Source organism: Balaenoptera borealis (genome assembly GCF_965194805.1).
Source record: "Balaenoptera borealis genome assembly, chromosome: 2".
NCBI lineage: Eukaryota > Metazoa > Chordata > Mammalia > Artiodactyla > Balaenopteridae > Balaenoptera > Balaenoptera borealis.
The window spans coordinates 154,311,700-154,326,141 of NC_138867.1; the positions used below are offsets into that span (position 1 = coordinate 154,311,700).

Here is a 14,442-nt window from a genome sequence, read left to right on the forward strand (position 1 = left end):
TCACACAGAGACCACCTCCACCTGGAACTGCAGTGACCACAGAGACCAGAAGGAAGGGAAGAAGGGTGAGGGTGAGGGTGAGGGTGAGGGAAATCAGGAGAGAGATGGGGGCTGTTCTCCCAGGGTTCAGGGAAGATGCTGGTTAAAAGAGGAGAGATCATGTCTGAGGGGTGGGACTAGCTGGAAGAATCATACAAAAGGTAAGGTGAACCATGCTCTTCCCTGAGTCAAAAACTCAGTGGTTCCCCACTGCCTTCTAAGTCAAGTATAAAACCCTTTGCACCAGGCCACCATCCTCCAGCGGCATCCGGTCCTTGAATCTATCCAATCTCCCTTGTGTCATCTTCATGCCTTCTGCAAACTGATCCTCTTGCAACCCCAATTTTTCCCCTTCGCCATGAATTTGACTCATGTTTTTTCCTTCCTGTTTGCTCTTGAATTGCTCAGAATCTGACCCATCCTTAAAGACTCAGCTCAGTGCCACCTACTCCAAGAAGCCTTCACTATTGCCTTGAGTTGCACATTGTCTGTCTGTCTCTTTCTGTCTCTCTGCCTCTTTCTGTCTCTGTCTCTCTCTCACACACACACACACACATTCTCTCAAACAGAAATAGACTTAGGTCTACCCCAATTCCATCCCCTCAATCACAGAACTGTACCCAAAGACATTATGCCTGCTATAATGTCAAATAAACAAACAAAAACAAACTAAAAAAAAAAAAAAACAATCCACCACCACAGAGCTGATTTAAAAATCTTAAACTCCTCCACTCCAACTCTCCTTCCCTTGGAAAAGGTTTTGTCCAGACCACAGAGACATTTAACCATGTTTTTAATAAAGTCAGGTCATGAGTGTGCATAATTCTGTGGTGTGTGCCCATCCATTGCATATTCACTGTGAATGTAAACTAAAACTTAACCAGTTAACTTTATTTATACTCTGGATGGAGACTTCTCTTTTAATAAAACAGAATCTGTTAAGGATTATAAACAAACAGTGTTTTATGAACTAAAACTGCAGTGTACTAGTCACTCAAGGGCAAAAACTAGGCTCTGGGAGGCTCAGCCAGCTATAAATAAAGATGAGGCCCTGCCAGGCATGGGCAGAGTAATTGCTGATCCACAATCAGTCTCTCCTCTCCTCCTTCAGGCGCACAAATCACTTGGGCGTTGGGTCACTGCCCACTGGATTCAGCCCAGAGACAGAGAGAAACGGCAAAGCAGTTCATTAGCTCCAAGACTGAGTGTAAACTGGGACTCATGAAATGTCTAGGTCCTGAGTCAAATGACAGAGCGCTAATCCTCGAAGCCACTGATAAGGCTGATCAAGAGCACCCCGGACTTGAGCCTGTGCTACACTCTCTGGGCCTGGGCCCTAAATAAGGGGGTGTCTCTGCTAAACCACTCCACCCTCTCTGGGAGAACCTGCTCCCACATCCTGACTCCCAGCCTTCAACCATACAGTGGGGGGCTGCCAATCACCCCAGGTCAGATCCTGGGCTGCTGTCGTTAGTCCATATGATGGGCATGTGTGCAAGCAGAGCCAATGAGAGTCCAGTTTGCGAGCCGTGCAAATTGGAGCTGGGAGAGGACATTCCTTTCCAGGTTGATCATCCCTTTCCAAGTCTTTGGAGCTTCTAGAGACCATCTTTCTGCTACATGAAGAAAGCCCACCTACAGTGAAAATACTCTGTATGATACTACAATGATAGACGCATGTCATTGTATGTTTGTCCAAACCCACAGAATATGCACCACCGAGAGTGGTGTAATCTAAACTATGGGCTTTGAGTGATTGTGATGTGTCAATATAGTTTCATCGCTTTTAACAAATGCCCGACTCCGGTGGGGAACGTTGATCCTGGGGGGAGCTACGCGTGTGTAGGGGAAGGGGTATATGGGAAATCTTTGCGGCTTCCTTTCAATTTTGCTGTAAACCTAAAACTGCTCTAAAATAATAAAGTCTTAGGAAAGGGAGAAAAAGATAAGAAGAAAGCCCATTTGTCACAGGGAGAATGAAGCTGAGATGCAGAAAGATACAGAGAGGAAAATGCGGATGCGTCCTAAAAGCCACTAAGTCCTCATTTTTGTGTAAGTTGTGTCTGTGCCTCTTTACCCTAAAGCATCCTATCAATACTACTCTTAGTAACTACATCATTTACAGAGCACCTACTAGCTGTCAGACATTGTACTGAGCCATTCAGTACGAATAATGTTGTTACTGTTACTATTTACAGAGAGTTTACAGCTTGCTAAGGGCTTTTGTTGTGTTTTTGGGTTTTTTTGTATGGGAAAACTGAGGTCCATCCTGGGCAGCCTCTGTCTGTTACGTGTGACATGCACCTCTGTGTTCTAGTCCACTGACTGTATTTTCTGTTTTCTTGGCTGCATTGCACAGCTGTTAGGATCTTAGTTCCCCAACCAGGGATTGAACCCAGGCCCTCGGCAGTGAAAGCACAGAGTCCTAACCACTGGACAGCCAGGAAATTCTCTATTTTCTGTTCTTTGAAGGTGTCTCCCTTGCCCTTGGTTCAGAGCCCTTGTACCTGCTCTTCCTGGGACCAAGATACTCCCTCCCTCCCCCATGGGCTGCTAACCTGAGCTCCTCTCCTTCTGATCTCAGGTCAAAGTCCTTTTCTTGGGGTCCTCTTCCCTGACCACTTTGATGCCTCCAGTTTATGGTCCCATAGCACCCTTTTCTTGCATGGCATTTTTCAGTGCTTCTCACGATGTATTTGGTTTTTGTTTCACTAACATCCAGCTGGCCCATCTGACTATAAACTCCTGAAGGCATGGGACATGCCTGTGCTCACCACTGCATCCCAAGAGTCTAGCACAGTGTCTAGAATGCTCTCAACAAACGTTTGATGGAAGATGAGTGAATGAATGAATGTGTGTCCAGGATGACACTGGAATTAGAAGTGCCCCTAACATGTAAAATCCTAAGGGGGGGGTGGGGGTCTGGTCTCTTTGGGAAGCCACACCCATCACCCAAGGGCCCCTGCCAACTGAGCTTGGCCCGGGCCTTCTGGCTGACTTCAATGGCAGGAGAAGGTCCACTGGCCAAGACCTCAAAAGCAAAGACCCATGAGATGCCAAGTGTCTTGCAACCTGGGCAGAAAAAGAGGGGCTCATCACACACCCAACCCTGTAAGAGCAGAGGCAGTTGTGAACTGGGAAAAGAGAAAACCAAGAAAGAAAATGTCGCCTGCCTGGAACACAAGCTCCTTCCCTCTCTCCTCCTGAATCTGCCAAGGAGCACCTTTTACATCCAGCTGATTATGTTTAACCACGGCTTTTGTCCTCGACTTATAATTACCGCCTTTTAAAACCCAGTCACCAAATTAATTGCCCCTTAATGAAGCAGGGTAGCAATTAAGGGCAGCGAACCTTATGAGGAAGGAGAAACACACATTTTGTTCGAGGTGTATCGTCAGGAGCCCGGCTTTGGAAGCGTCATCATTACAGTCGTAATTATTTTCCAAGGCTGTGTGACACCTCCCTAGACCCGACTGGAACTGCCAGGCTCTGGAGAAACCCATTGTTCCTTCAGAGTTAATTAGAGTCCAATTTGGAGCTTCCTGTCTCCTGCACTCGAGAGGAAATAAATTTTATCATTGCTCAATGCCCACTAAGGTCCGCTGAGTATAAGTGGCCTTCTCAGGAAAGCCATGGCACTGCACGCCGGCCTCTCCCCTGCCATACTGCTCCCAAGGTAGGAATGTGCAGTTGCTGGAGAAGCCCACAGCTGCAGGCAGAGCCTGAGGACCTCCACTCGGGGCGTCTCTCCACGTAAAAGGAAGCTCATGTGCGTTATTAGCCTTGTAGTAAGGCAGCTGCAAAGTGCTTCATAGCCAAGCGGCCAGGTCACATTGGTTGGGTCCCCTGTCACCCTTTAGCAGAATTAATGCCCTTGATTAGACAGCTGAGAAGCAAAGAGACAGGGATAAACCTGCATACTCTTAGATGGTCTGCCCCTGGCATCCTCTGGGCTGTGGAATAATGCTCGGGTCTCAAAGCTGAAGATGAGAATGATAAAAACAGAAACAGTAACAGCTAACACTTAACTGAGGACCTCCTGCATGCCAGGCACTTTGATTCTTACAACAGCTGCACCAGAATGTACCGCGCCTCCATTCTACAGCACAGAAAAGACTCAGGCACAGAGATACTGAGTCACTCTTCCAAAGGCACACAGCTAAATGGCACAACCAGAACACAAACCCAGGCATTTGCTCCCAACCGCAAAACGTATTCCCTCTCAAGCACAGGCTGGTGGCCCTGTAAAATAACAATGATACAGTGGCTGGCCCACGAGCCTGCTAACTAATGGCAGTTTCCATCTTTAGGACAAGGGGACCTACGGCCCTGAGGGAGCCTGGCGCCCATCAGGATTCCACCAACCGCAGGGCTTTAATCACTTCATTTCCCCTGGTTCTGCTTTGGTGACAGTGGCTTGACGTTCAAGGCCCTCCACGAGGCAGCTGGCCCCAGCCATACTCCTGCCCTTCACATACCCTCCTCTGCCACCCTTCTCAGATCACCCCAGCTCCTCCTGTCTCCCCAGACACCTGCACAACTTCCTCCGAGAGGGATGCTCTTCCTGCTCGTCTCCACATTGGTAAGTTCTTCCAAACCCAAGCAGTGCACCCCGCTGTCTTACGACACCTTTGCCAAAGACCCAGCTCATGGAAACTTCTTCCTCCTCCAAACAGCTATAGTCCTGAGTCTTTTCAAATTTCACATAAATTTGCCAAGTTGGTATGTAGATATAAATATATGTATTGATACACACATATATATATGTATTGTATTTACTGATTTTTTTACTTACTTATTTAATGCATGACACTAGAACATTATCTTTTTGTGCAGCAGAATCCCTGAGCTGCCACTTACTGGCTGTGGGAACTTGGGCAAGCTGCTTAGCTTCTTTGTGCCTTAGTTTCCTTGTCTGGAAAATGGGGATAATGACTGTGCCTACCTCAGAGAGTTGTTTGCAGTTAACACAGGGGAACCACGGAACCTAGTGCCTGGCTCAGAGTCAGTGCTCAGTCCATGGCCATTGGCATTATCTGTCACACTGGATTATAGCTCCTTGGGGATGGAACCATGTCTGATGCTCGTGTGCAAGTATGACTTGCAAGCATGTGTGGATAGACAAGTTTGAGAGAACCTGCCCTCTGCACCTTTCTTTCTAACCTTTGCACTTTCTAACCTGGCGCCTGTGGGGGTGCCAGGGTGGGAGTATGGAGAGACGTGGAGCCTGCTTCTTCATGGATGGTGTCTGGTCCAGCCTGCGCCACGTGTAGTGTCCCTGGGCCTTGCGTGTCTATGCACTGAAGTCTTCCTGACACTGACTCACCACCCAACTGCAGCCCAGGCAAGCAGAGCTGTGTGCCTTTCCCTCTGCCTCCCTCCATGTCCTCTCTGCCCCCCACAGGGCTGGCACCCTGCATTCCTGAAGCCAGAAGGAAGCCCCTGTACTTCTGGAGAAAGATCCTAAGCTGATACATCCCTGTCTGTTTCTGCAGGTCACAGTGAAACAAGAAGAGATGTGGGTCCGCAGCTTTGGAAGCCAACCATCAGATCTCCTTGCACCCATTGTCTGGTCTCCATTGCTCCTTCCACGCAGCTCCAAGGTCCAGGGACTTCTAGAGCCTTCCAAGCTCTGGTCCACTATGGCTGCTCATGTTCAGGGTCAGGATCATTCAGGTACGTTTTGATGTTGCTGGAAAACCCCAATGGGTTTTGAAAAATGGAGGCGGCCCCAGCAGCCAGCGCCGGGCTGTATTTAACCAATTTAACTCTGCAAAATGCTCCAACTACACACATGCTTGGGCTGCTGCTCGGCTTCTCTTTTTAAAAGGCCGGAGAGGAAATAAAAAAGAACGATGACAAAATGTCCACATGGGTAGAAAAACAGAATAGCTTGAAAGCTCCAGGGCAGGAACTGACACAATTTAATTAACAATTTGGAATAAACATGTTTGCTGCCTGCCGCTAGCAGAGCTGTTTGTTTGCCTTCACAAAATAATGTTCTTAATAAGTCTTAGTTTAAACCTTCTAGAGAGTAATTAAATGCAACACCTTGACTTGAATTGTTAGGAATGGCCGAGAAGGCATAATATTTTCTTTGCATGTTGTTCGGTGGCTGCTGTCATCTTGCATAAACAGTTCCCAACCTCTGTTATGCACTGTATACAAATCGTCACTAATTGTGACTTGGCAAAGGCATCCTATATAAAATACTTATTTCTTAATAGTCTAATAAACGCTTAACAAGGAAACAGGATGGATCAAGTTTAAATCATGATGGAGGAGAACTGACACGTTTAATTACATCCTGGAAGTCCTAAGTTGCTCTCCAAGGCAGATCAATGATGTTTGTGACAACAGTGGCATTTAAAAAATCAAAATAATCATAATATCTGCCATTTATTGAAAAGCTACTATAATCCCAGACACTGTACTCACTGCATATCTACTATTCACAGAAGTCCTTTAAAGGAATATCAGCATTCCCATTTTATAGAGGAGAAAACTGAGGGTCAGAGAGGTTACATGATCTGCCAAAAGCTAAAACAGCTGGTAGGTGAAGGAAGCTGGGATTTGAAGCCAGATCTCTCTGACTCTGAAGTTCACAACCACCAGCCACCTAGCCTCCTAAAACAAAAGAAACATAGCCTGGGAATTTCCCATCACACGCTAAATGCATGACAAATTAAGAGGAAATGATACTAACAGATTTTATTTGATTGCTTAGAGAAGGGCATTTTGTACTCAATGATTGTTTGGGGGTAAAATCATTGTAAACGCTCTTGTTAGAAAAAGATAGCCTAACCTCACAAAGGAACACAACACGGGCTTTTTTTTCATCATGTGGTAAGACTCCTTTATTAATTCCAGCTCCAAAATTCTGTTCCCGTCATCTGCACCGCAGTCTGGCTTTTCCCTAATGAGGGTTTCTACGATTGACTTTTGGCTTTTCAGTCGATCAGTAGAAGACCCAGACTCCAGAGACCTCTGGTGCACCCTCTAGTGGCTATCAGCACAAGCCCAGGAAATCCAAGAAACTGGGACCTGAAAGGGGCTACTATTTAACTATTTTTGCTTGTGCCCATAAAAGTGAAGTGGGGCAAATTGTCTGATATTGCACAACTTGAAAGACCAGGGGCACAAATAATGTAAGATGATCTTAAAAATCTGGTTATGCCATGGTGTCCCAAACTAGGAAGGTCTTGGGGTACTCCTTTAACAATTAAATTCCAACAGATTCTTTCCTCCTGAGTCAGGAATGATCAAGGTCAGATGATCCCACTTCAATAGGAATCTGAGCTGTAGGCACAAGGAGTACCACCAGGCACTGGACGGTGACGGCATGCTGGACAGGACTCCCTACTTTAGTTGACGTCTCTGTATGCCAGGGACAGTGCCAGGTACTTTAACTGAGTACCTCATTTCATCCTTGTTTTACCTTCCTGTTTTACAGATGACAAAATTGAGGATCTGAGAGAGAAAGAAACTTACCCAGAATCACGCAGCCAGTGAGTGGAATTCCAACCCTAGCACTTAGACACCAAAACCAGGCTCTTCTCCATTACATTTTGATTTGCAATCAGATATTGCAAATATTCCTTATACAAGCAACAGATAAACAAATAATTGGTTTCTGTTTTTTAAAGTCTTCTGCAAGTTAGTATGGGCTTTTCTGATTTTTCCCCTCATATCCCGTTATATTCAAGCTCTCGAAGTTACTCACTACACCAGACACTCCACAGCTGAGATAAACATCAGGGCCCCTTGCCTTGTGTGCCTGCCCTTATGATCTGGCCCAGGCAAGCCTGCAAATGGCTAATGAGGTTAAATATAAAGTAAGATAAAGCTGTGAGGCTGTGCAGGGTCTCAGGGACTAGCAGATGACACTTGGGTCTAAACAGTGGTCTAAATAAGGAAAGAAAAATGGTCTCTGTTCCAGGCTGGGATCAAGGAACAATTTCCCATCCACTTGATGAACACACATACATGTACACACACACACACACACACACACACACACACCCCTCATTCTCTCTCATACACACACTTACTTTTTCTCACCTATACACACCTATGTCACGTCACATAGGGATGTAAGGATTTTGGGTGGAGTAGCCACTGTCACCTCTTTGTCTTAAGGAGGTACCAGGATATAGAAGGTGAGAGGTCTGGCCTGGGAATCAGATAACCTGACTTCTGTTCTTGGGCATTACTAAAGCAATGTGACCCTGAACAAGACCTTGAACAAGAGTTCCCATCTGAATAAGAGGGGTCCTATCTACCCATCTCCAAAGGACATAGGGATGTAGAGCAGCTTCCAGACATCACTCTGTAAATTACCTGTCATTCTTAAAGGCCTCCTTTTGCACGTGGCTTTGGGAATCAGCAATTTGAACTCATGCCAGAGATGCCGAAAACATCTCCTGAAATTGAGTCCCCAGCAGTTTGGAGAAAGCAAAACTCAAACCTTTATTTCCCCCAAGAGGACTTCTGGATGTGAGGGGTCCAGCAGTAGAAGAAACCCCAGCAACAGAACTTGGGACATGGGAGGCAGGTGGCTGGCCAGGAATTAGGGCAGGGCGTGAGGGAGAAAAGCTAAGTGTAAGAGACACTGGGATCAATGTTTTCAATGGAATCAGCAATCCGCCCCCCCACCCCCACCCCGCTGCTTCCCATTGAGCCAGAAGCTCCTGGCCTGCCCAGGGCCATCTCTCTCAGCACAGTAGGTGGCCATTTCATTAAATGCGCAATTTGCGGCCTTCCCTGCCTGGGAGTGTGTTCCCTCCGCTGTGCATGGCCCTACTTCTCCCTTTATTGGGATCAAACCTCCTGCCCTCATTTCTGAGACTTCCCTGAGCTCCCTCCACTGCACTATGGGGCCCGGTTCTAACGGCCCAATTCCACTGAAGGTGCAGCACTCACTCCAAAGAGCTATCTCGCTTTAAAAGTCAGTCTGGAATAACAGCTTTGGTGGGAGGAAAATGAATGCTGGGACAACCCTCCTGTCAGGACCCAAATGAGCTTCCTCTGCAGAGTACAGCACGTGCTGTATCTGAGGAATGTTCTTAGCACGGGCAGAAGGGGGGCTGGCCAGGATTTCACTTGGCATCAGTGTCATACTTCTTGGGAACTTTATTTAGTCAGATGACAAGGTCATTTGCTACTAACTTCTTGTAGGTCCCAATTAAGAGCAAGCCAGAGAGCCCAGGGTAAGGTACTCACATCTGATCCTTCTACCTCCGAAGGGCTTGGGGGCACGTGGCTCTGTGGTCAGGAAAAAGATGAGAACGAGGCCAGAGAGCAAGGTGGTTAAGGGTGTGGACTTGGGAGCTGCCCAGGTCTGGGTTCAAAACCCACCCCTGGTGCTTTCAAGCTTAGTGACCCTGTTCAATCTTTCTGTGCCTTAGTTCTCCTTTCTATAAAATGGGGATAATCAGAGCCTCTCTCAGGGTGTTGCTGGAAGAGCAAAGGAGATAAAAACATATACAACACTTGGCGCAAGGTGAGATCTCAATACTTGTCATTGCCATTGTCATCATCACCATCATCATTACTGAAAGGTCAGCACACAACAGTAACATCGGACTGCGGGAGGCCCTGGGATGGAGGTATAAAGAGGCCCAGGTTTGAAGTCGGGGGCCTTGGCTGGAATGCCTGCTCTGTAACTTACAGCACATTTCCAGCGCACGTTCATGTCAATTGGGCAAATTCAAGTACGTGCATTTGTTACAAAGAAGAGAGAGGGAGTCAACAGCTGAAATAGCTACCTGTCCCACCGCTCAGAAGGCAGTGCCCCCGGAGGCGGGAGTGTGGAAGGGGAGACTCAAACCTGCCGCTGCCTCAGGTGTCTCAGCTCCTCCACGCTCCTGTGTGTGCATCTCAGCAGGCTGAGAACTAAGAAACTCTCCTTTTTCATAAAACATGTCCTCAAAACGCAAGTCAACTACTTCAGCTGGCACTCCACTCAAGAAACTGATCTCTTCCAACCTTGGAGGGTAAACTGGGTGGACACAGCTCTTGGGGTGGGGGGATGATTTGTGTTATTTTTCAGGGTCATTTTTTGGCCTCATGTGCTGAGTGTAGGGGCTGAGGGTCTCCTGCCGAGCTGTGAGGACATAGGACATGAACCTCGAGATCCTCATCAGAAGACTAAGGGGGGCAACAGGCTTGACCAGTGGATCCGGTGCTGCCAGTGACATCAACTCTGTCCACGTGTTTTGTAAACCACATTCACAAACACAGGGAGTAATGATCTCCTACCCTGACACTGTCGGTGTCCCAGTCCCAGGCTAAATGGGTGGGGGGGCTGCTGTGATTACAGCCATCCCCTGCATGTCATATTCCCAGGGCTTAACAACAGGGGCTCCTCCTCCAACCCCAGGGAGCAGCTAGGGGGCTTCCCCCAATTAGGTATTAGCCTGCTTTAGCTATGAGCCACTCGCAGCTCATGGTCTCCATAAAGGTGGCACTTCCCCTTTTTTCAGGTTAAAAGCATTCTAAAAATACCTTCAGAAGGCTCTGAGGTCCCACAGCCTTCCCTGCTCTGATTTTAATCCAGTTCACATCTCCTATGGCGTGTGTGTGGATAAGACATCATTTTTCCTCATGTGGGCCGGGTTCCTGAACTCACAGCTGAAGACTGACAAGTTGCTTCAATTCAAGTCCATGGCCCACCCCTTGCTCCACTTGGGCCCAGAAGAGAGCAGGAAGACTCCCTGACCCCACTGTGACTGATAGCAAGTTTCCAGTCTTTGGCAAATGGACAAACAACGGTTTTTCTCTCCCTGAACAACCCCTGAAGTCCAAAAACCTTACATCCAGCTTCCAGACTTCACAAAGCAATGGAAATTATATTGGGCAATTTACAGGTCGCTTTGTAGAAGGCCCATTCTCTCAACAGATACTGTATCCTGTAAACTGTGGCAGAGACAGTGTTTCATTTGAGTGAGTGTCTAGGTGGTATTGCAACACCCCTGCTGTTTTCCTATCTCCACTAACAGACTGTCAGACAACATTCAGATACTTGGCATTTTTTTTTTTTTTTTTGGAAATGCCCAGGCCTGGGTTTTCTCTTTGGCTCCAGGACAGGCTGTGTCAGGCACAGCCTGCTTGCACTCTGCCTGGGGGCTGGTCCTGAATCAATACTAGGAGTTAATTATCACATGGGCAGAGAGGATCTTGGGATCTCTGCCTCACAGTTTGGGATGCCCCATCATCAACACAGCATTGACTCTGGCTCTAAGCCTGGCCTTTTAGCTCAACTTTTGCCTTTGGTCTCCACCTTGGACTCTGCTTCTGGTTATTAGTTCCAGATGTTTTCCTTTGGCCTGAGCCTATCAAGGTGAACTATGTGGCACCAGAGTCTCTTCACTTCCAGGTGTTACCTCTAAACTCTACCCACCCAGCTGAAACCTTGACAAGGGCCCCTGATGCTGCCAGCCTTTCCAGATCTCTGGGGAACACTGACTCCTGATTCTCCATCACTGAGTTCTGCTCCCATCACTCCTAATTACCTCCCCATGCTGACAGCTCTTTGGCATTACCTACGTTACCTACATGGCCATACTCTCCACTTCCTAGGGTCTGCCTCCTGCCATCACCTCCAGCTCACCTGAGCCCAACTCTGCCCCTTCTGCAGAGTCCTAGGGTGCTAGGTCCAGCCCCTGCCTGCCTGTCTCATCTCACTGCTGGGAGTGAGGTCATGTCCAGGTGAGAGAGAATGCACAGGCTCCAGGGTTAGACTGCTGGCTTCAAATCCCAGCCCCAGAGCATCGCTGGCTGGGCAACCTTGAACATGTTCTCAGTCACCCTGTGCCTTACTTTCCTCATTGTAAAGTCAAGATAGCCTTATAGAGTTGTCGAGGGAGTTAAATCTGATAGTGATTATAAAGGATAGCATGGTGTTTGGTAACTTTTAAGTGCAAAATAAACAGTAGCGAGCTTCCCTGGTGGCACAGTGGTTAAGAATCCACCTGCCAATGCAGGAGACATGGGTTCGAGCCCTGGGCTGGGAAGATCCCACATGCCGCAGAGCAACTAAGCCCGTGCACCACAGCTACTGAGCCTGCAAGCCACAACTACTGAGCCCACGTGCCACAACTACTGAAGCCCGCACACCTAGAGCCTGTACTCTGCAACAAGAGAAGCCACCAAAATGAGAAGCCCGCTCACTGCAATGAAGAGTAGCTCCCGCTTGCCGCAACTAGAGAAAGCCCGCACGCAGCAACAAAGACCCAACAGAGCCAAAAATAAATAAAATAAATTTATTAAAAAAAAAATGGTAGCTATTGTGTTAATTACGTGGTGTTGACATTCAGGAATTCTAAAATTTATCTTGAAATCTGGAGCAAACTGAGAATGAGGATTAGAGAACATGAGCATGATTTGTGGGAACGTTCCTTTTGAACATGTAAGCTCATCAAGGCCTTTCCAAATTAACCTTCAAAGCAATCCCACACCAAGCCATCTTTTGGCCATATCTCATGGCAAAAAGAATGCTTTACTTAGGAACCTTAACAGAGGATCAGCTCTAAGAATCAAACAGGTTGAGAAACTAAAAACGTTTGACCTACCAGCTTCACCAAGACCTGGTTAAAGTTAACTAAAACAAGCAGCTGCAGTTTTTAGTAGCCTAGTGTCAGCGGCTGGTGTTTGAGCTGATCAGCCCTGTGTCTGTGAGTCAGATAAGGACCAGTTTACAAAGCACATCCACATATTTGGCTCGACAAAAGGACAATGTGCTTGAGTCTTCCCTATCAACGCGGTCAGCTTTCGGAGGTTGCATTCCTACTCAGACAAAGCGAGACTGTTCCAAGCACTGTCAACACCTCGGTGTCTGCAACTGATAGCATCAGAGCCGTACTCCTGGCTCAAGTCACGTTTACATGATGCCACATCACGAACAATTTGGATCTGAAATTAATTTATTGAAAACCCCAATTCCCCACAAGCTGCTAAAAGTATAAACCTTTTGTCCTAGGTAAAATCAAATCACAGGAGCAAATGGTCCCTAAATGAGCAGAGATCTGAATTCTAATGTGGATACAGGGCTACAACTGAGAGAAGGTAAGAAGAGGATATAAACCTTGGTCTGCACAGCAGAGGAATGAGCCTGCACCGCTGTGTAACCTGGGGGACTTGACTCTTTGGAAGAAACCTAAGGCAGAGTCTTGGGACTTTTCCTTTCCTTCAGATAAGGGTTTACAGGGGACATGGATCTGACTAAGATATCACTCCTCAATTCCCCAAGTGACAGACGCAAGTTGGGGCTGCCTTTTTTGAAGGCACAGAGGTGGGCACAGATAGGGGGAGAGTTTGCTTGTGCACCTTGGTTAGAAGGACCATTTTCTCTTCAAAGTTGTGAAATGCTGAACCTTGTCTAAAGCAGCACTTCCTATAAGATGTCTCCCCAGGACACTAGTCTCCAGCAATGCTCCATCATAAAATGGATCCATGACTGGGTAAATGTGGGAAACACTGCAGGTTTTACAATGCACGTCAGCACATTAAACGTTCTTAGAAGTCCCACAAGAAAGAAATGTATTTCACTTATTTTAACCTAGAATTTCTCAAATGTTTTCGGCCACAGCACTTTTTAATTTACTAGCCTATAGAAGCTTCAGGAAACACTCTGGGAAATGGCAGGCTTATTATTATAAGCTGCCCAGTTCATTCTTCTGACTGCTAAAGAGAGAAACAACGACTCTCATCCCAGCTCGTTCCCTCCTCGCAAAGAGTGAGTAATCAACATGACGGTAAAGGGAACACTTTGAAAACATGGTTTCCTCTAAGACAGCTGTCCTGCAGACAGCCATAAAGCACACGTGTACATACGCACACACACACACAGACCAGGCAACATCTCATTTAATGGCCCTTAAGACCTGAACTGAGGACACCCTGATTGATTCCCACCCCCAAAGGCTTCTCTGACAAGTGTCCTGCTCAGCCTGTCAACAGTCTTCCTGCCCCAGCAACCTGGTCCTGGGATCAGCAGGAGGTGGGGCATCCCCAGGCTGTGGAGGTGGGAAGGCCCAACTGTACCCCTTCTCTGTCCTGCCCTGGGCTGTTTCCTCTCCTTGAGGGCAGGTTTCCATCATGAGTTCAGTGGAAAGCATCTTCCATCACTTTTCTAATGGGCACCAGGCAAAATCTTTAAGAATGATCGCTAGGGGGTTTAGAGGTGGATTTATAAATGAACAAACCATGGGTCAGGTCAACTGGCTCAGATCTGTGTTGTCAGAACCATTGAGGTCCCTGATGAGATGCTTAAAAAGCCATCTTAGTGGACTTCCACTTCTGGGAAGGTGGAGTAGATAGTTTTCCTTATTTCTCCCACCGAGTTCAATTTAAAGCCCTCAACATAATACGAAACAAATATCAGAAGACTCTGAAAGGTGGGGA

At 47.2% G+C, this 14,442-nt stretch overlaps 1 protein-coding gene across 2 annotated transcripts in view; it reads right to left on the reverse strand.

Moving 5' to 3' along the window:
• SLIT3 (slit guidance ligand 3) overlaps nt 1-14,442 on the reverse strand; it is a 619,464-nt gene that overhangs the window by 465,761 nt on the left and 139,261 nt on the right. The gene's annotated exons all lie outside the window — the stretch shown is intronic.